Below are 22,846 nucleotides of genomic sequence, written 5' to 3'. Positions count from 1 at the left end.
CACATATCTATGAGCTCAGATAGCCTAAATTTTTAGTTTAGTTAAACGTAGAGGTCTTTCAGGTTAAGGTTTTCTAAGATCAGATATCTGCCTTTAGAATGTTTATGATGATATAATTGGTAGTATTTCAGGCTTTTATACACACAAACACACAACACATGCAAGTGCAATTATAATAAGTAAATTTTTCAAGTCAGTCTCCCAAGAAGTTCTGTAGGCCTTTTTAATCCTACGAGTTAGTGCTTCTGTGAGGGTATCTTTAGCAAATGATTATGCATTCTGGTTTATTGCAAGTAGTCATTTTTAACTTGCTTAACTTATTTCTAGTCATATAATATAACAGAATTGATTTTTAAAACATTGTCTGTATCAGGATTTTCACCAACTGAAATTAGATAATCTCAAACTTTGATATTTTACAATAATTTAATGCAGTTTTATTGTGTCCCTGGGTATCTTTGCAGTTAAATGTCTTGGTTGTTAAATCAGATGCAGGCAAGGTATGTTAGTTCATTTATCTAAACCTGTTTTTTTGTTGTTGTTATTGTTTTCATTTTTAGGATAGAAACAATAGTAATACCTTACACTTAAGGGAATTGTGAAGTTTCACTGGGGTTACTCATTCAAGGGCTTTATTCTAGTGCCCAATAAATGTAGGTCGTCTTTGTTACCAATCGTTCTTTGTGATTGGCCTTTCACTTACTTGAGTCTTCCTAGGTTAAAATAAGGGCATTTTGAATTATTCTACTTTCTCATTTCTGCAAGATTATATATCAAGATTGTTCAAAATAGAAAAATGAACACATTGAGTGGTGGCAAATTTCTTGTTAATGTAAATAATGGCAAGCGTCATTATCACCTGGACAGGAAACCAAGTGCATGGATATACAGAGTTCATATGAATGTTCACTTATTACACAGAACTAGCAGAGCCATAGACGAAGAGGTGTGTCCTTTTTGTACTAATGACTGTATGAGGTCTGTCCAGATGGTATCCAGCTATGTAACATGAAAAGTAGAGACATTTATTGAAGAAGATACAAGAAACATTGTACATAGGACAATGGCATCTCAGTCCCCTTCAAAATATGCACCGTGGGACCTCCCAGTTGCCATCAGCTACCCCATCATATTTTCCTGAATCTCACTGACAGTCTGAAATCTCTTCATTTTTAAAGGTGATTTTAGTTTTGGGAAAAGCCAGAAGTTGCAGGGCACCATATCTAGGCTGTAGGGTATCTGAGTCACCTGGATGATTTGATATTTTGCCAAAAAACTCTGCAAGCCATGATGCATAAGCAGCCTCTTTGTTGTGATGAAGCTGCCAGTCACTAATTGCCCATAGCTACATCCTTCTGAATCATCCAAATAGGGTCCTCAGAGGAATGTTCAAACTTAACACAAAGTTTGATGCATATTCATTGCTCTGGGTGCTCAGTCGTTTTGAATGTGATGGCTACACAGTACACATGCTCACTCAATGGTATTTACCACCCCCACTGACTAGTACAGTAAAGTCGTCACTATATCATGCATGCACATTCTAGTCCACTCTCCTTGGCTGCCAGGTTACATTGATGTCGTGCAAACCATTCTCATCACATTAACAATGGCTCAACTTTTTCTGGACAGACCTTGTACTTGTACTCTTCTCAAAAGAGAGATTAAAGGTCATTATTTTTTGATAGTGAAGGCTGACTCGCCCATGGTTCTTAGCAAAGAGATATTGGAGTGTACTGAAGGAAATTTTCAGCATGAGACAATCTTCAATCATAAGTTACCATTGTCATTTTCAAATGTGTAAATATTCTTCGTGGAGGTGGCATTAAATAGGTTTTATGACTCAACTCCTTCATGTATAAAATGGAGATAAAAAGTAGTATTTAAGCCAAAGAGTTTTTGGGAAGATTAAATGTTAGAATCTATATGATATGCTTAGTTCAGTACCAAGCACAGAGTAAATCCTGAAAAAACTTAAGCGGTTTATCTTCCCCTTGTGACTGTTATTATTAAAAATAAGTTGAAAATATATAGTCTTTTCCTGTGTGTTCCAGAGTAGCTCTGAGGCTACTCATGTTCCATATACGTTGAATGAAAAAATCCTATTTTACAAACTTTATGGGGAGAAAAGAATTTAAAATTGAGACTTAAAAACACACATAATCTAGTATATCCCTGTTTAGTGAATGCACACAGAGATATGGAAGCTGAAAGAAGTCCTATATCTCTCTACAGCCCTTAATATTTTTACTTAAAATCAGTTATCTCAGATAGGATGGTAAGTAAAGGAAATAGGAAAACTTGTGTTATCTTCCATGCCTTGTTTATTTTTGAAAATCCAGCTTTACGTTCTCTGATACAAAGATGATTAAGGCATTTTTACCAGGGAGTACTATTGTAGACTACCAAATAACTCAGGGATGGATTCACAAATAATCAAGAGCTTATTATATCTAAGAAAAGAGTCATCGACACATTTTGCTGTCATCTTCTTATCAACAACAAAGAATGAGGCTCCAGAGAAGATTCTAAATGTGCTATGATCTACTTTTCTTTTTTTAGATGAAAGCCTCAAGTTAAAGGAAATATAATTTCTCTAAAATATGAACTAAAATTCTTGTTTCAGATGGGCACACACAATTGTGCCTTATACTTTGTATTTTGTTTATTGCTTTCTACTTTTCAAAGGATTTTCATGTATATTATCTCATTTTGTTCCCAAAGCTTGATGTAGGAGAGCTAGGATAGGTGATATTGTAACACCTGCTCAAGCTCATTCAAAATTTAAAGCTCATCAGGAGCTGACCCAACAACCAGACCCATCCCTCTCTGCTTGGCAAGGTGACTTTATCTTGGATGGCTTTGACTGAAAACTCCAGTGGGGATTCTGCTACACTAGATACATGATTAGTTTTTTCACTTCAACAAGTTATTTGAGTTACCACTTTAATGAGTTCTCAGTGGCATGCCCATATCCCTGAGACCATCATTAAACTGGTTCCATGCTGGGGGCTGTCCCTGTCCTGGCATAGTCTAGGACCTTTCACGTGTGAGGTGACCTCCAGGCTCTTGACTCATGCAGGAAAGGTTTCGAGAAATTTGGAGGAAGAATGAAAGCAAGTTTTATTCAGGCAAACACAGAGATGACAGGGAACAAGCACTGTTTTGAAAGAAGTGAGAGTTTGTTTTCAAGTGAACACAGGCCAACTCGAGAATCAGTTGTGCACACAGTCAATTCCTGGCAGTTTATGTGATCCCGGTTTTTGAATTTTGTGGTGCCAAATACTCTCTCTGCCTTCGGGAGGGGATCTTATTCCTAATATGATCCATTCTTCTGAAAGTGTCATGGTGTTTGCTTCCTTGGGACTCCCCTTAACTTGTGGTGTTACTTTTCATTACAGTGATGGTATAATGAGCTTTCAGGTTGGCCTCTGGTTAATTTTTCTTCCATCTTAGAATGATCTAGTTTTAACTAGTTCTTGTTGTTTTTGACTTCTGTGACCATCACAGGGGTTTCCTGCCACAACTGTTTCCTTTGATAGTGCATGGAGGTGGGGGCCCTGATGAGAGGACCTAGTAGTTTACTGGCCTGTGAAGTTTGTTCCTATTTCTTCACTCCACTTATTGGGAGTTATCCCTAACTTCTTTCTATCCTGACTTAAGACTGTTTTGTGTGTGTGTGCTCTGAGCAAATTCCTTCTGCTAGAATCTTCACCTCTGTGTTTGCAGGATCTGCCCTATGCTAGAGACAGGCCAGAAGTACCAGGAAGTTAACACTCCAGGAACAGTCTTTGTTTCCCTGTCTCACATCACTGCTCCCTTACTGCTATGTTCTTTATCATTTCCCAAATAAATGGTTGAACTCAAGTTCTTGACTGCACTCCTGCTTCTCAGGGAACCCTCACCAAGACACTGCTGTTCTAGTTTTTTCCCCACCCTCTGTGAAAACATTTATACACAACTCATAGCAGTCAGCGTATAAACACCAGCTCCCTCACCCTTCAGGCAGGGTTACTGGGAAACATTAGTTTTCTGCTGCTTCCCAGAGTTCTTCTGTAGAATTAAGTTCCAGCTGTCCACAGTGGTAATCTGTATAATTGCCTGTGTAGATAGCTAAATATTAATAAAAGAGAAGGGAGCAAAACTGGCTAAGCTTAATTAGGTTGGAAACTGCAGTTTGACACACCCCAGGGGTAGCTGCTCTGCCAACAGGATTAACACTCTTCCGTCTTTCTGTTTAGGGAGGAAGGACTGGCTTTCCAATCTCCCTGAGGTACAACTGGTCTATTCACCCTGATTATGGAGGGGTGGAGGAATAAATAACAAAGGGGAAATTCTTCTGCTGGGCATATGAGCAGTAGAAACCAGACAATGCAACAGAACTTGGGACATGTGCAGTAGAAGCCAAGATGGCAACCATAATGGGAAAGAATGTAGGCTGGGAAAAGGATTGGATTGGGTTCTGGTCATCCAGAACCCTGGATGATCTAGGAATTGGATTGGTTAAGGGGAGAGCCCAGCTCAAGCCTGTAGAGGTTTGGGAAAGAGATTGGTCATCTTGAAAGCCTGAGGTAATATAATCAATGCTTAACAAAAGCCTCTCTTCATGACATGCATTTATTTGCCAGTTCATTCACGCATTCTTACTCTGTGGCAGTCACGTGGACCCAACAGACTCTGCTCCCAGCAGACTCCATGTGAGGGCCTGGGTACCACAATGCAGCACTAGCTGGAGCATAGCCAGGAACGGAGACTAAGTTAGCTGGATAGGTTCAGAGACTAAACTGGACTAAGCTTTGGCATGGACTGAATGATGGCACAGAACCTCTGGATGATGGCTCTTCCTGACTTGATGAAGACAAGGCTGGACTTCTTCCTCAGTGGGACAGAGCTCAACCACCTGGCCATGGATGAGAGAGTTTCTGGGCACCTGGGGACAGTCCTTTGTGTTTGTTCCAGTTTCAATAAATCTTACCACTACATCTCATTCTCTCATGCAAGATTCTGGAAGTGCTTTTCTTGTGATGCTGCAAGAACCCCATTTCCACAGGCAACTTAATGGCACATACTTTATTAGCTGCTTCCTTCCCTTTCTCTATTCCTCATCACCCTCCTGGTGCTTCCTGGAATCATCTCTTAAATAAACTGCCTCCTCTGAAATCCTTGACTCAGGGTATGGGCTTTTCCCACCAGCTATGAATCTTGGAATTTCACATCAGCCTCAACCCTTCCAAGCAGAATAATGTCCTAGCTCTACATTCTTAAGCTAATACAGTGGCATTGCTTTAGTTATTTACGTGCATTCCAATCAGCCTAGGGACTTCAGCTTGTCAGCCATATCAGAAGTTAACATTGAATCTAAAAAGTTTAACTATGAATATGCAATTGGCATTTTACTTGACTAATTTGTATATGTTTTAATTTTTTAGTCATCCATTTTGCATATATAACATCACACACACTTGTAAATTTTGGCTTTTAATTACTAAATCTTGGGAATAAACTGAGACCAGTGGGAACAATGTCTGAGGATGCAGATTTTGTCCTAGTATAAGGAAAATCTAACAAAAGTTTATCTTTTTATTTAGTGGAGTACCTAATTAAGAAGTAGCAAGTTCTCTGAATATTGGAAGAATTTGTAAAGAAATAGATGCTGAGTCTCTGAACACATATCAGGATACCTCATATGCCAGGCAGTATGAATATATTCCTTCAGTGACAATAGAATGGCTCAAAACAATATGTTTTTTTCCTGATAGGCCCCACCACTGGCCCTGCCCAGTCTTTGCAAATCAAGCTGTGTCTTTTATTCACTGCATTGTCACAATAAAGACTTTGGAAACAAAATTGAGCTAGCAATTTTCTTGATGATGCATAGGCAAAATAGGGCACAGACTCTGTTTCTACAGCTTTATTGGCATTGCCACAATTTTTAGTTAAAATAAAAAAAATAGAAACAAGCAAAAACCAAAACTTTTGTTTGTCATGTAGGTTGGTATGACCTGGAGAGCAGAAGCCTGTTTTAAATGAGTCCTACCTGCAAGATTCAGATCTGTGAATCTCATTATATACCTGGGGCTTACCATACAGAATCTCTGTGGAACTTAATGTGCCATTGGTAGGGAGAAATACAATTTTATATAACGGAATTGTGGGCTTTCAAATGAATAACCAATGTAGCCCCTTACAGCCAACTCATGCAGGAGAAGTGCTGCTTAGTATACGTTTAAAAGACCCTTCAAAATATAATTTTCATATAATCTTCACATAAAACATGGCAATGTTTCCTTTTAAATTAAAAAAATATCACTTATTGTTATGAAGTGTTTCTTTACATCTTAAGTTTCTTTCCATTCAACTTACATTTGCTTCTGGCCTCAGATTCTCTCCTTCGTATGGGAAGGAAACATCTGGAACCACTCTGCATGTGCCAAATCTAAGAAACAATGGCTAAATCAAGTCTTACTTATTGTTTATCAATAAAATAAAAGACAAGTCTTTTAGCCTGTCTTCATGCCTACTTGCCTTCTATTTTACCTTATTCTTCTTTTAACATGGATTCCAAGTGTGGATGAAACACCCGTCTACAGAGAATAGCAGTGTTTCTGCCAAAATATTTTCATTATTTATCTCAGGACATCTATTTTAATGTGCAGTATGTTCTACAGTTATTTAACCAGTGACCCATTAGGGCTCTGTATAAGGTTGTTTGGGCTGCCATAACAGAGTACCACAGACTGGGGAACTTAAACAATGGATATTTATTTTCTCATAGTTCTGAGGGCTGAAGTCAGAGATCAGGTTGTTGACAGGGTTGATTTCTTCTGAGGACTCTCTGTGGCTTCTAGGTTGCTGCTTCTCCCAGTGTCTTCATGTGGTCTTTCCTCTGTCCCTGTCCCATTTCCTAATCTCCTCCTAGTGCAGATAAAGTCTTCTTTTTTTTTTCCTTTTAATCATTGTTCAAGTACAGTTTTCTCCCTTTTACTCCCATTCCAGCCTAGATAAAGTCTTTTTGCATTAGGGCTCACATATAAGACAGCATTTTTTTTTTTACTATAACGGTGCCATTTTATTGTATTTTTTTCCATTACCATTTATTCATCTTATTCTCTCTTCCATCTATACCCACCCTCCTCACCCACCACAATAACCACACTGTTGTCTGTGTCCGTGAGTCTTTTTTCTTTTTCACTCAATCCCTCAACCCCCAAATGCCTTCTACCCAGAGCTATCAGCCTGCTATCTATCTATGAGTCAGTCTCTGCTTTGCTGGTTAGTTCACTTTGTTCATTGGATTCCACATATGAGTGAAATCATATGGTGTTTGTTTTTCTCTGATTGGCTTACTTCCCTTAGCATAATTTTCTCCAGGACTATCCATGCTGCCACAAAGGGTAAAATTTTCTTCTTTTTCATGCCTGAGTAGTATTCCATTGTGTAAACCTCCCATAACTGTTTTATCTACTCATCTACTAATGGACATTCCAGCTGCTTCCAAATCTTGACTACTGTAAATAATGCGGCAGTGAATACAGGGGTGCTATGTTCTTTCATATTGGTGTTTTGGGTTTCTTTGAATAAATTCCCAAAAGTAGAAAGGTGGTTCCATATTTAATTTTTTTTATCCTTAACTGAGGGCATTTTTTTCATTTGATTTTTTAAAGGGAGAGAGAGCAACATTGATGTGAGAGAAAAGCATTGATCAATTGCTTCCACATGCATCCAGACCAGGTATCCACACTGGGACTGGAGATAGAATGCATCTGGACTGGGGGGTCATTCATGACTGCACTGAACCACAATTGAACCTGCAGCCTACATATGTGCCCTGACCAGGATTGAAGTCCAACAACTTTCAGTTATGAGACAATGCTTCAACCATCTGAGCCATATCAAGCTAGGACCCAATTGTTAGGGGTTTTTTTTTGTTGTTTGTTGTTTGTTTTTTTCGAGTTTTATTTATTTCTTTTTCACGCAGCGGGAAGGGAGGAGAAAAGAGCAGAGAGAGAGAGAGAGACCATCCATGTGCGGTTGCTGGGGGCCGTGACCTGCAATCCCGGCATGTCCCTGACTGTGAATCGAACCTGCGACTCTTTGGTTTGCAGCCCGCACTCAATTCCACTGAGCTACGCCATCCAAGGCTCAATTTTAGTTTTTTGAGTAACACCATACTGCTTGTTTCACAGTAGCAGATACCAAATTAATATCCAGAAATCACTTGCATTTTTATATACCATTCAGCTGTCAGAAAGAAAAATTAAGAAAACAATTCCATTCACAATGGCTTCAAAAAGAATAAAACACCTAGGAATAACTCTAACTATGACTGTAAAAGACCTATACTCAGAAAATTATAAGACACTGAAGAAAGAAACTGAAGAAGATACAAATAAGTACAAGTACATACCGTGTTCATGGATAGGACAAATTTGCATCATTAAAATGTCCATACTACACAAAGCGATCTATAGATTCAGTGCAACTTCATGAAGATACCAATGACATATTTCACAGAACTAAAGCAAATATTTTAAAAATCTATATGGAATCACAAAAGGCCCTACATAGCAACAGTGATCCCAAGAAAGAAGAACAAAATTGGAGGAATCATGCTAACTAATATTAAACTGTACTATAAGGCCATTGTAATGAAAAAGACATGGTACTGGCATAGAAATACATATAGATCAATGGAACAGAATAGAGAGCCCAGATATAAACCCACACCTTTATAGTCAATTAATATTCGACAGAGGAAGTGAGCACATACAATGGGCTAAAAATAGTTTATTCAATAAATGGTGTTGGGAAAATTGGACAGATACTTCCAGAAAAATGAAACTAAACCACCTTCTTATACCACAAACAAGAAAAAGTTCAAATGGATTAAAGACTTAAATGTTAGACCTGAGACCATAAAAATCCTAGAAGAAAATAGGCAGTAAAATCTCAGACATTGCTCATTGCAATATTTGTTCTGATCTATCATCTCAGGTAAGGGAAATAAAAATTTAAAAAATGACAACCTACTGAATGGGAGAACGTATTTGCAGATATATCTGATAAGGGGTTAATTATCTAAATTTAGAAAGAACTTGTAAACTCAATACCAGAGAAAAAGAAGACATCATTTTTAGTGGTAATTATCTCTTTAAGGCCTTATCTCTAAATGTAATCACATTCTGATATACTAGGTGTTTGGACCTAAACATGACTTTTGTGGGGGTACAATTCCAGCCTATAACATCCTAAGGCCTGTGTCAATGATTCTCTGGAGCCTTGGGGCCAAGGGCTGCAAGGCTATGGCAATAATGCATGTAATGTACAAATTCTACTCTACTTAATACTCATCAAGCATAGTATACTCCCCGTAATTGTTACAATTGAATTTTGTCTTTTTCAAACTGCTAATTGTCTCATTTGTATAGGAAGGTCTAAAATTTCACTCTTCCAAAATTATATACTGTTGTTAACCTTGGTTCTATAGAATTAACTAATGCTTTGCTAGAGATGTTGACAAAACAAGTAATACCAGACCTATGCCCAGACTGAGATAATTCTCAAAAAGGTTAACAGTGGAAACTCTTATGGGGCTTCTCAGGGTGGAGCCCTTGGGCTGGTAACTATACCAGGAAGGAGATGATCCAGATTTGAAGTCCAGGATTGTTGTTAGGGTCACTGCCCCAAAGCTATCTTAATAAGCCTTTTGATTATTTAACAAAACCTGTTGCTGAAAATGGTTTCTAAACCTTTTTAAATGCCTTTAAAGAACTACAGCATCACCTTGGCCAGTGAGGCTCAGCTGGTTGGAACTTTGTCCCGTAACTGGGAGGTTGTGGGTTCAATTACAGGTCAGGGCACATACCTAGGTTGCAGGTTCCATCCCTGGCACAAGTGTGGATGAGACACAATCAATCAGTCCTTCTCTAGCATGGATGTGTCTCTCTTTCCCTTCTTATCTCCCTTACCTCTTCTCTAAAAAGTAACGAGAAAATGTCCTCAGGTTTGTTTCACAATGGTAGAAATACAAATGCATTTGTATATAGCGCTTTGACATCTTTGAAAGAAAAGTAGCTTTATTTATATTCACTACAATCATTATTTGCTGGAATTATTTTCTCAGTAGGCAATGTTTCTTTTGCCCATATTTATAAAGCAGTGGAGAAGGCATTTAATGAATTTCAAGAGTGTATTTAATTATGAAACACATCTAGTATATTCACATGTAAATAGCCCTTTTATTTGTTCTCTTTGGTGACCTCCCTTCTTTTGGGCATAGGTCACTGTTTGTTACGGTTTTCCATTTCCAAATGGGAGGCTGAATGATAATAATGAAAGATTATGTAAAAAATCCATATTGAAAATAATGGTGATATGTCACTTGTGTTGCTGGGTAATTATAGTAATTTGCTTTTTACACTATATGGAGTCAGGAGTTAGTTACTAGAAAACAGGGTGATAGGGTTGATTTAGGGGATTTTCCTCCCAACAGGCTGTTTGATCCTGCTGACTTTTCTCTTGAAAATCAATTGCTTGCTAGCAAGTACTCATAATTTTCCCCTGATTAAATTGGCTGTCAGTGGACTGCACCCACTACATTGAGGTCACTGTGGGTTCTGTGTCTGTTTACACAAGGTTTGTGAGACTCTTAAAATATCATGGACCTACCTAATTTAATCTAGAGTGAAGCAACCAAGGAAGCAATTACTAAAAATCATAGTCTTTGCACATGGCAACGAAGAAAAATGTATTAATTCTAATCCCAACATGAGGCCAGTTATTTTACTCCTGAATTGTAAGCCTTTTCTACACTGCAGATTTCTCTGGCTTTTGGTGTTTTCACACTTTATTTAATACTTCATGAAGTAGACAGCGTCCTTTTGGAGAATTGCAAAGTTGGGTGAAAAGGAACAAGAAATTGAGTATAAAGCCCAGAGTCTGTTTAGCATTTGGAGATTGGCTGACTGGATATAGAGCATTTCTGGTCAAGTGGAACATGTACAGGGACACAGAAGTTAGATCTAACTCTCCATTTGCTGATGTGGCATCCCAAGGGGAATAGCTCTATACTGAGCCTAAAAAGTTATTTCAAAATAAGTATGGCTTTTAAAATATAATTTATATTTATATACATATATATACACACATACATATTTTTCACAAAACTAGCTATACAAAAATATTATTTATAATAAATGTGGGAAAATACTTAGCTTCCATAAAACTAAAAAGCGCATTAAAACCTAAGATCTATTTCTCCCCCTTTTTGCCACCTAAGTTATAAATATGTGTTGTAATTAAGAGCTCTGGCCCACTGGCTAACTCAGAGTTTCAGACAGCTGTGAAGGTTGTCTGATTCAACATTCTGGAACACAATTTAGAAATGATTATCAGAACCCATTAAATGTTAATATTCTTTTATCTCAACTGTAGCAAATCCGAGAAAATAACCTTAAACCTGTAAAAATATACATATTCCAGACTATCATTAAGCTCAATCATAAACTAAAATGAACAAACAAAATATGTCCAAATAAATAAACAAACTGAAAAATCAAAAATTTCCCTCAAGAGAGGCACGGCCAAATTTGTAAGTATCCACTAGAGAGAAATGCTGTAGCCTATTAAAAAGTTATCAGTAGTGAAGGGAAATGGTTATGATATAACCTTATGTGAAAAAAATCCATGCAAAATGAATTGAAAGGCAATGAAGGTAAACTACCTAAGAAACATGTGCTATGAAGAGTACTAGGAGGTAATGATTTAAAACAACAAAATTGACTGAGTCACAGAAATTTCACCAAAGCAATGCTTTTTAAAAATTTCCCTTCTCTTTTTTAAAATGTGAAAATGATTTAAATTTACAGACAAGTTACAGGTACTTTTTTCTTCCTAAACCATTTAATAGTAAATTACCAAGTCACTGATAAATACTTAAGTGTTTCCTACAGAGCAACACTCTGCTTTACAACCTCAAACGTCCATCAAAATCAAATAATTAACTTGAATATGTCACTACTATTTAATCCACAGACCTCAATTAGGTTTCCCCATTTGTCCCATTAATGCCCTTCACAGCAAAAAGGTATAGCCCATAATGACAAACTGCACTTACTTATCATATTGTCTTTCATTTTAGAACAGTTCCTCACTCTTTCCTTAACTTTCATGACCTAATCACTTTGAAGATTATAGGCCCATATTTTTTCAGAATGTACTTCCATTTGTGTTTGTCTGATGTTTCCTCATGATGAAATTCATGTTGTGCACATTTGGCAGAACTATTATAGAAGGGGCTGGGTTCTCATCGTTTCTTCTCTGGTATTACACTTTGCAGTCTGCCTCATTACTAATGAAGTGTATCACTTTGATCACTTGACTAAAGTGACTCTTGTCCGTAAAAATTAAAATTATATTAGCTTATCCCAGTCTGTGCAGAGATCTGTAATCAATTTTATTCCTGACCTCTATATTAGCTATACCCTGATTTACTTGGAATTAGCAACTTCAAATTGCCCATCTCGTTTTAACCCCCTTTGGAGTTTCAGCTTTGCTCTGCCTAGCATCCTACCACAGATACTTGCTACTATAGTTTTCTTGGGTAAGTGACACTCTTGGTTTCTCAGTGAGTCAGTCCTTCTATGCCTGGTCTGGCTTCAGCCTCTGATAATTGCCACTATGCGGTTCATTTCAGGGATGCATTTCCTTACTCTCCTTGTAACCAAAATAGACTTCACCTAGGCAGGCTCTCCTGCCACCTCTAACTAGGATGCCTGTGAACTACATGGACCCAGCTTCCAAATGCCTACTCTGGAGCTTTGCCTACAATTTATTCCCTTCTGAAGCAGGTTACACCCCTTTTTTTCTCCTTAAAGTTGTCTTTGCTTCTTATCCTATCATTAAAAAATAAAAGCTTCTTTTGTTGGTTGGTCTTTTCAAAGTACTAGCTAGCTTTTACATTTTCTATCAAGTCTGTGGGCATATTTCTGTTTGAATTTATTAATGTCTCCTTTTATTCCTGTGACCTTCTTTCTCTTAATTTCTTTGGATTTGTTTTGTTCTTCCTATTCTAGTTGCTTAATTAATTTTTTTGTTGTTGTCATTTGATATAAAAGCATTTGTTGGAAAGGAAAACTTGACCAACTCAGGTTGGGGACTTGCAAATTAAGTGACAGTAGACAGATCAACCTGAGAAAAGTTTATGTCTGCAGGAGTACTCCTGTTGGTAACTCACTGAATTACCAGAGGTAAAGTAAAGGTGTATGTATCAGTTTAAAAGGTGTACATGTGTGTGTGTCCATGTTAAGACTTAAGAAAGATAATATGGAAGGTTCTATTGGGTATTATGCCATTGAAATTGCCATGGATGGGATCATACTGGATCACCCAGATTATGTGGTTGAGATTAATGAAGAGGTTACTTTGCTAAAGTTAAAAATTTCCCTGGTGACCAAGGGCCAAATAGGGTCAAATGTATTTTCTCAGAACTTCACCATTGTATCTCAGGAACATTGCTGGTGCTGCAGGAAAAAAATGCAGAGATCATGCTTTGCTGAAATTTTATATAGAAGCTTAAATTGGACTTTTTTAAAAGTATATTTTATTGATTATGTTATTACAGTTGTCCCATTATTTTTCTCACCTTTATTCCCCTCTACCCTCTACCCCCTACCCACCCCCCGGCATTTACGCCCTTAGTTCATGTCCATGGGTCACACTTATAAGTTCTTTGGCTTCTCTATTTCCCATACTATTCTTAACCTCCCCCTGTCTATTTTGTACCTACCATTTATGCTACTTATTCCCTGTACCTATTCCGCCATTCCCCCACTCAACCCCTGCTGATAACCCTCCATGTAGTCTCCATTCCTGTGATTCTGTTCCTGTTGTAGTTGTTTGCTTAGTTTTTGTTTTTTAGTTTCAGTTGTTGATAGTTGTGAGTTTGTTGTCATTTTACTGTTCATAGTTTTGATCTTCTTTTCCTTAGATAAGTCCCTTTAACATTTCATATCGTAAGGGCTTGGTTATGATGACCTTTTAACTTGACCTTATCTGGGAAGCACTTTATCTACCCTTCCATTCCAATGATAGCTCTGCTGGATAGAGTAATCTTAGATGTAGGTCTTCGCCTTTCATGACTTCAAATACTTCTTTCCAGCCCCTTCTTACCTGTAAGGTTTCTTTTAAGAAATCAGATGATATTTTTATGGGCACTCCTTTGTAGGTAACTGTCTCTTTTTCTCTTGCTGCTTTTAGGATTCTCCTCTTCTCTTTAATTTTGGGTAATGTAATTATGATGTGCCTTGGTATGTGCTTCCTTGGATCCAACTTATTTGGTACTCTCTGAGCTTCCTGGATTGCCTGCTTATATTATTTTTAATGCTGACAATTCTGAAGTCATACCTGCTTTTATTAAATGAATAATACCAAACTAGTTATATTCATTGAAGATTTATCGAAGTCACATGAATTTGAAAAACATTTGAGTTGGCACCTATATTTCTAGGAGTTTGGGGAACATGTAATTTATGTAAGCACCAATGTTCCTCCAACAATTAGAATAAAGTTCCTTTAAGGGTTTTTATAAATTTAATTTAGTAATACCATCCAGAGGTAGACATATATGTCTATATGTATATATATATATATATATATATATAAAACATGTGTGTATATAACATACATACCTAAAGACAGGCACTAATAGGGACATTGTAGCTTTCATTGTAAAACTTTCACCATGAGTCAGGCATAAATACATGAATAGAAAACTCACTAATTTATATAAGAATTGGTTCTTGTCTTTGTCCCAATTTATAATTGTATCTGAACTGTTTATCTTATAGATGGAACAAGTTAAGGTTACCCTACTCAATTTGGTACATGTGGTTTTAACAATACTTGTGGACAGTGTTGGGTTGGACAGGACATGAAAGGGTTAATGCCCTCGGCAGGAGCCAAACAAAGAAAACTGCAAGCTATGCAACTGCAAAATCTTCCTGGCAACAAGTGCCTAAGCAGTCAGCCATTCTCAGTATGCCACGGAGACTACAGCACCCAATCTGCATAAAACACAACAAGCCCACCCCACCCATATATATAAAAAATCCCCCCCACTCTACCCTGGGTGCGATTTCTCTGGCCCCCCCAACTCTGGACCAGAGAACCTCGCCTGGAAGTACAATCCTAATAAAATCCTGTTTTTGTCCCCTCTGTGGCTGATTTGACTTTCTTCTTCAGTGGAAAAACCTTACAGACAAGACTTTTAAGATCTTTTTTTATTCCAACATATAATCTATGGGTGTTATGGACTAGATTTTAGGTGAGGGACTGAGGAGTCATGAAGCAGCTGTCTGTTTCTAAAGCTTCTCTGAGTAGATAAAATATCCAGTCTGTTTTCCAATTAGCTTTATTTTTTCCTTTTCAGGGTCAGGTGATTGCTTTTAGGAATCCCCAAGTCTCTGAGAGCCCCAATGTGGGATTCCATGGGACCTAAAATTAGTAAAGTCATGCCAACAAGAATGGAAGTGGAAAGAGTTAACACCAGAGTGGTGGGAGCATATGTCAGTTTGAGAAGGGAGGTTTCAGTCAACTGAGAAATTCCAATGGGGAAATCATGATGGAATAGGAAGAACAGAGGGACCTTGAAACAAAAAGCCAAGAAGAATTCGAAGTCCAGAAGTTGGAGTGAATCATGACATGAAACAAAGAGCCAGGAAGAATTGCGAGCCCAAACAAAGAAGCCCGAGGTTCTAACTCAGCTTTAGTAAGTAGACATTTTAAATGTGCTCAAACCATTAACCATGGATGCAAGAGGCAGCTTCAAAGAGAGCACAGAAGATGCATTCTTCATACCCAAAGGTAGCCAAGGAGAAAGAAAGGAAGGACCTTTGTTGCCACAGGCAATAAAAATAGTGCCTTACTTATGTCTCTGATCTCCCACTTTAGCCACTTTGTATCAGAGGCCTGCTAATCTGTGACTCTGGGCCAAAGAAGGAAATTGATATAAACATGATTATAGGCTGAGACCCTTTAGACTTTAGATTTAGATGAACCCCTAGAGAACTGGTAATAGTTGGTTGTAAAGTGCTACTTGCACACCTTGTATCTCTGACCCCTGACCTGACACATGGCTACCTCCAAGGGCATATCTGACAGTATGCATCCCCTGGCAGGGGGAAAACCAGAGAGAAAAACATACTCACTGAATCCAGCCAAGCTCTCACAAACTGAGATAGAAAGAACCTCATACACTTCTTACTGGTAACCCACAGCAAAATTTGTCCAAGTGATACAGAACCCCCAGCCTATGCTGTTCTGGAACAGCTATGGGGTCTGATTGCCTGCCACCAAGAAGTGTAACTTCCAATGCAGAGTTTGGTGAAAAGGAAAGGAATTGTTCATTGAGAGCTATTCAGATTTAGAATAATGGCAGAGCTCTGCCGTTAAGTCCCACTCCTTTTAAAATACCCACAAACACACAGTCCTACCTCCCTTTGCCAAATCAGGCCAGTTTCAGAATATGCTGGTCAGAGGTACCATCTTTTAGTAAAACAGAAGTCCATGGCTCAGCATTCCTGGTCCCCGTTCAGCATCCCAGGCATCTACATTAATCCGTGCTTGGCTAGGCAGGTCCTGCAATTGCTAGCACAGTCAGCTGTGTTGCCATGTTCTCCAAGCAGGTTTCTCAGCAGTTCTATTCTTTCTTTCTCCAGCTTTTAATCCAAAACCTCTGGCACCTCCTTATGCACCAGACCTCATGGCAGGCTGGAGGGGGCCCTTCTACACTCTTTCAAATTCCCTCATGGCCTAATTCCCTCATGGTTACCTGCCCTTCATTTTAAATTCTAACCCAGAGCCTTTTGCGTGACCTCATTTCCAACTCCCACAATGAGCTACATATTTTCCGTCCTCCTGTATTTACATTTATTCGGCTGCCATCTCCAGTCAGGGCAAGAGTGACTCAGTGATACAGAGGGACTGCTTCTGTGGCTATATCAGGAGTCAGGATATTTTCTGAAAGTAACACCTAAACTTTGCCCTGAGGTGGTAGCACAGCTATTATCTTGCCTTTATTATGAAAAGAATCTTAAACTGTATTATCCACTCCCCCACCCCCCAACCAAGGGCTGTGAGGGCTTTGGGAGCCCTCCAATCTATACCCATTTCATAAGTAGCTGCTGGTTGGTAATACTCAGAAAATCACAGGTACGCGAGGCCTCTGCTTGAACAATAAGACTTATAGGACATAAGCCTGTGTGCCACCCTGTGATTTTCCTTATAACAAACAGCAACACAAAAGACATACAAATGGACAGGACACACTGGCTATCTATAACAAGAGTCACAATACCCAGAGAACTAGTTTTCACCAAAAAGTTTTCTCCTATAAAACTAAATTTTGGAAAATCTCTTTTAGAAAAGACAATGAGAGATTCTTACTACCTTCATTGCACTGGACCCTGAGCAGAGTTTCTGCAATGTGACTGCTAAGAAAGCTTGCTTTTGTTGGCTTGGTCAGAGGACCCCAGTTCTCCACTACAGTTTCCAGAACAAGCAGGGAAGCCCAACCATCCCACATTCACCACCAAAACTGTTGGGAGCAAAAACTTTTCCTCTGCCAACTGAGGGTCTGAGTGGTCAGAGACCTTGTGAATTAACTGCCAATAAACAGGTTTACAGAAGAAATATTAATTATGCATGCAGAAATACTCTAGTTGTGAGTAACCAGCTGAATAGCCAGAGGTAGAGGTGTATATACCAACTTAACAAAAGGGGTGGGGGAGTTAAGGGTTCCATGGGAAAGTATGGAAGGGTCTAATGGGCTTTTGATCCTAATGGGAAAGGTCAATCCCCTTCCTGGTTGGAAACTTCTCAGTAGCAAGGGGTGGGGCTTATAGAAGCTGAATTTGCACTTCTAAGTGCTAGGGGTGAGTGTTACCCCAAACAGGAAACTCTGTTGGAAAGGATCCCTGGATGTTGCATTTTGTAGAGTCTCTGCTTAAATTTATTGTTTCTGTGGCTGCTGACTGTTAAATGTTTTCAGTTTAAAGTAACCTTCATACTACTTTGCTGGGTTGTTAATTCCTTCACATTTAAAACAAGACTTTTTTAGTCAGTCTTGCCTTGTCTATATTTCAGTCTATTATCAATTAATATATATTAATGATCTCATTCTCATTGTTATTTTATGAACCATCTGTGGTGGTGAGCTTAATCTCTTTCATCTAAGATTTATTTAGGGTTTCATTTCCAATTAGTGTAATCAGTGTATGTATGTCCTTTTGTCATGAATTTCTAATTTTATGCATTATGGTTATAAAATATGACAATTTTTATTTTTTTGGTTTTAAATTGAGGTCTGCTTTTTCATACAGATTGGTATGGGATCAGTTTTTATACATGACCATAGACTTCTAAAAATGTGCATTCTCTGTTTATAGAGTTCAAATTCTTATTTGGCATTGCTAAACACAACTTACTAATGATATTCAAATTTTCTATGTCTTTATTATTATGAAGGTAAATTAAATTTTTTTCCTTTATTGTGGTCTCATATATTTCTCCTGGAATTTGTAAAACCTTTCGCTTTATGTATTTATATGCTATGCTCTTAGGTGCATGTGGTTTCATGACAATGAAGTTGTCATTTCTTTATATCTTTATCAACATAAAATGACTGTTTTTGCCCCAAATAATATTTTTAGCTTTGAATAGTATTTAATTTGATGGTAATTCTTCATTTATATGTCACATTGTGCGAGAAGAAATTCTGTAATAAGATATTCTTTTTTTTAACAAACTATTTGCTGCTCGGCACTTTAATTTTCTTTTTTTTAAAGATTTTATTTATTTTAGAGATGGAAGGGAGAGAAAAAGAGAGAGAGAGAAACATCAATGTGCAGTTGCTGGGGCCGTGGTCTGCAACCCAGGCATGTGCCCTGACTAGGAATAGAACCTGTGACACTTTGGTTTGCAGCCTGCACTCAGTGTAATAAGATATTCTAAACAATGTCCTTCAAGTCTTGGGCATAGACAGTTTTGACATGGGATGATGAAGAATGGATCGTAGATGAGTTTACTCAAGCTTCCTACCTCATCTTGTTTTGTCTTTTACATTTAGATCTACATCCACATGAAATTGATTTTCATGGATGGTGTGATATAGGAATCAAGTTTCACTTAAAAAACTATAGATATCCAACTGACCAAGCACCACTGATTGAAAAGACTGTCTTTTCCCTTGTTGCAGTGCCACTTTGTCATAAATCAATTGTCCATGCAATTGTGGGTCGATTATAGCATTCTTTGTTATATTTGTCAATACTCTACTGTCATAACCTTATGCTAAATGTTGATATCTTGTAGAGCAAGTCTTTCCACCTTATTTTTAAAAATTGACCTTTATCTTCTTAGTTATATGATTTCCCATATAAAATATAGTCAGCTCAAAAATAAGAATAACTTTTGAGATCTTGAATGGGATTGTTTTGAATCTATAGATCAGTTTCAGAGGAACTGGCATATTTACAATACTTTTAAGACTTCTATATATGAATATGATATTTCCCTTAATTTATTTATGTCCTCTTTAATTTCTTTTCACATTCTATAGCATTGTGTTTTATTTTTTTTTTTTCATAAAGGCATTGCACATCTGTTGTTAGATTTATTTTTAGGTATTTGATATTTTTACACTTTGGAAACTATCTTTAAACATTTTTGTTTTTAAATTGTTTGTGTGCTGTTATGTAGACATACAGCTGAATTAAAAAATATTTTTTATTGTTGTTCACTTATAGTTGTTCCCATTTTTTACCTTTATATCCAAAAGCCTTCCTATACTGACATTAATTTTTGTAATTCACCTGTAGAGTTCTGTGGACTTTCTCTATATAATGTAAATTTTTATTTTTTACTTTTCAATCCTTATTTTTTTTTTCATATATCAACTATTACTACCTTGAATAGAAGTGTTAGCAGGCATCCTGTGTTATTCTCAATATTAAAAAGAAAGCTCTTAATATATCACCATTAAGGATGATTGTGAATTCCTGTTATATGAATAAGGATGTTTCTGTACTTCTAGTTTACTAAGAGATTTATCAAGAATATTAGCATTTTAGTGAACTGAATTTTATAAAATGTCTTTTCTCTATATTTACTGAGATGGTCATATGATTCATGTCCATTGTGTTAATGAGGTGAATTAATTGATTTTCTAACTTTTAAATAAATACTTTATTAATAATAAAGATTATGATTCTTTTTATGCAGTGCTTGATTATTTCTGCTAATGCTTTGTTGAGGATTTTTGCAGCTATGTTTATGAATAATATTGGTCTGTCATTTTCACTTCTTAAAATGTCCTTCCCAGATTTGGAAATGAAAGTTATACTGACTTGATAAAATAATTTGTGAGACTTTCAGCCAAGATGGAGGTGTATGTAGATACACTGTGCCTCCTTGCACAGCCAAAAGAAGGACAACAACAAATTTAAAAACAAAAAAACAACCAAAACTGTCAGAAAATTGAACTGTATGGAAGTCCAATACCAAGGAGTTACAGAAGAAACAGTCATCCAGACTGGTAGGAGGGGCAGAGACAGACTCATTGCAAGGCGGCAGCTGGTGGAGTGGGCAGACCCACATTTCTATGGGGATAAACCAGGAGGAAAATATAGGGAGTGAGACAGACAATAAAACACAAGGTTCCAGCATGAGGAAATAAAGCCTCAAAGCCTCTGACTGAAAAAAACTTGTGGGTGTTTGTGTGGCAGAGGAAACTCTCAGCCTCGCAGAAGAGTTCTCTGGAGAGACCCACAGGGTCCTAGAATGTTCACAAAACCACCCACCTGGGAATCAGCACCATAAGGGCCCAATTTGCTTGTGGGTAGCAGAGGAAATGACTGAAAGCCAGCTGTGAGCCCAGCAAGCAGAATTGTTCCCTTTTGGACACCTCCCCCACATACAGCATCACAACACAGCGATGTGGGTTGCCCCGCCCTGGCAAATACCTCAGAATCCACCCTTTACTAAGTAACAGGTGTGCTACGACAAAAAAAAAATGGCCCAAATGAAAAAACAGATCAAAACTCTAGAAAAAATAAAACTAAGTGACAAAGAGATAGCCAACCTATCAGATGCACCACTCAAAACACTGGTAATTGGGATGCTCACAGAAATGGTTGAGTATGATTGCAAAATAGAGGGAAGAGTGAAGGGTATGAAAAGTTAAATAAAGAAAAATGCACAGGGAACCAACAATGATGGAAGGAAGCTGGAACTCAAATCAACAGTTTGGAGCAAAGGAAGAAATAAACATTCAACTGAAACAGAATGAAGAAATACAAGAATTCAAAAAAATAAGGAGAGGCTTAGGAACCTCCAGGACAACCTTAAATGTTCCAACATCCAAATAATAGGGCTGCCAGAAGGAGAAGAGGAAGAGCAAGAAATTGAAAATGTATTTGAAAAAATAATGAAGGAGAACTTCCCCCAATATGGAAAAGGAAATAGAACTTCCAGGAAGCTCAGAAAGTTCCCAAACAGTTGGACCCGAGGAAGCACACACCAAGGCACATCATCATTAAATTACTCAAGATTAAAGATAAAGAGAGAATCTTAAAAGCAGCAAGTGAAAAGGAGACAGTTACTTACACAGGCGTTCCCAAAAGACTATCAGTAGATTTCTCAAAAGAGGCCTTAAAGGCAAGAAGGTGGCTGGAAAGAAGTATTCCAAGTCATGAAAGACAAGGACCTACATCCAAGATAACTCTCTCAAGCAAAGCTATCATTTAGAATGGAAGGGCAAATACAGTACTTCCCAGATAAGGTCAAGTTAAAGGAGTTCATCATCACCAAGCCCTTCTTATATGAAATGTTAAAGAGACTTATCTAAAAAAAAAGATGATCAAAGCTATGAACAGTAAAATGACAACAAACTCATAACTATCAACAACCGTACCTAAAAAAACAAAACCAAACAAACAAACTAAGCAAACAACTAGAACAGGAATAGAATCACAGAAATGAAGATCATATGGAGCGTTACCAGTGGGGAGGAGGAGGGGTGAGAATGGAGGAAATGGTACAGGGAATAAGCAGCATAAATATTAGGTATGAAATAGACAGGGGGAGGTTAAAAATAGTATAGGAAATAGAGAAGACAAAGAACTTATATGTATGACCCATGGACATGAACTACCAAATGTGGGGAACATGGGTGGTAGGGGGTTGCAAGGTGGATGGGAATAAAGGGGTGAGGGAATGGGACAACTGTAATAGCATAATCAAAAAATATATTTAAAAAAGACAAGATAGTGGAAATCACCTAATTGGAAGATATAAAATGATTATAATTGAGGGTAGCATAAGGGACCTCTGAGACATCCAGTGTACTAACATTTACATCATAGGGGTCCCAGAAAGAGAAGAGAGAAAGGGACAGAAGACCTAATTGAAGAAATAGTGGCTGAAAACTTCCCTAACTTGTCAAAGGAAGCAGATATTCAAATCCAGGACACACAGAGAGTGCCAAATGATATAAACCCAAAGAGACCCACACCAAGGCACATAGTAATTAAAATATTAAATGGTAAATATAAAGACAGCTTCTTAAAAGCAGCAAGAGAAAAACAGGCATTTACATAGAAGGGAATGTCTATAAGACTATGAGCTGATTTTTCAACAGAAACTTTGCAGACCAGAGGGAATAGCATGACATGTTCAGTGGGATGAAAGGGTAAACCTAAACAAGAATATTCTGCCTGGAAGGCTATCACTGAAAGAAAGATGACGAGTTTCCCAGAAAAGCAAAAGCTAAAGGAATTCATCACCACTAAAC

General features: G+C 37.6%; 1 protein-coding gene across 1 annotated transcript in view; it reads left to right on the top strand.

Moving 5' to 3' along the window:
• CFAP61 (cilia and flagella associated protein 61) overlaps window positions 1-22,846 on the top strand; it is a 382,310-nt gene that overhangs the window by 128,389 nt on the left and 231,075 nt on the right.

Source organism: Phyllostomus discolor, chromosome 9 (assembly GCF_004126475.2).
Source record: "Phyllostomus discolor isolate MPI-MPIP mPhyDis1 chromosome 9, mPhyDis1.pri.v3, whole genome shotgun sequence".
NCBI classification, from domain to species: domain Eukaryota; kingdom Metazoa; phylum Chordata; class Mammalia; order Chiroptera; family Phyllostomidae; genus Phyllostomus; species Phyllostomus discolor.
The sequence above is the reverse complement of the archived record's forward strand: the minus strand, read 5'-3'. Positions and strand labels throughout refer to the sequence as shown.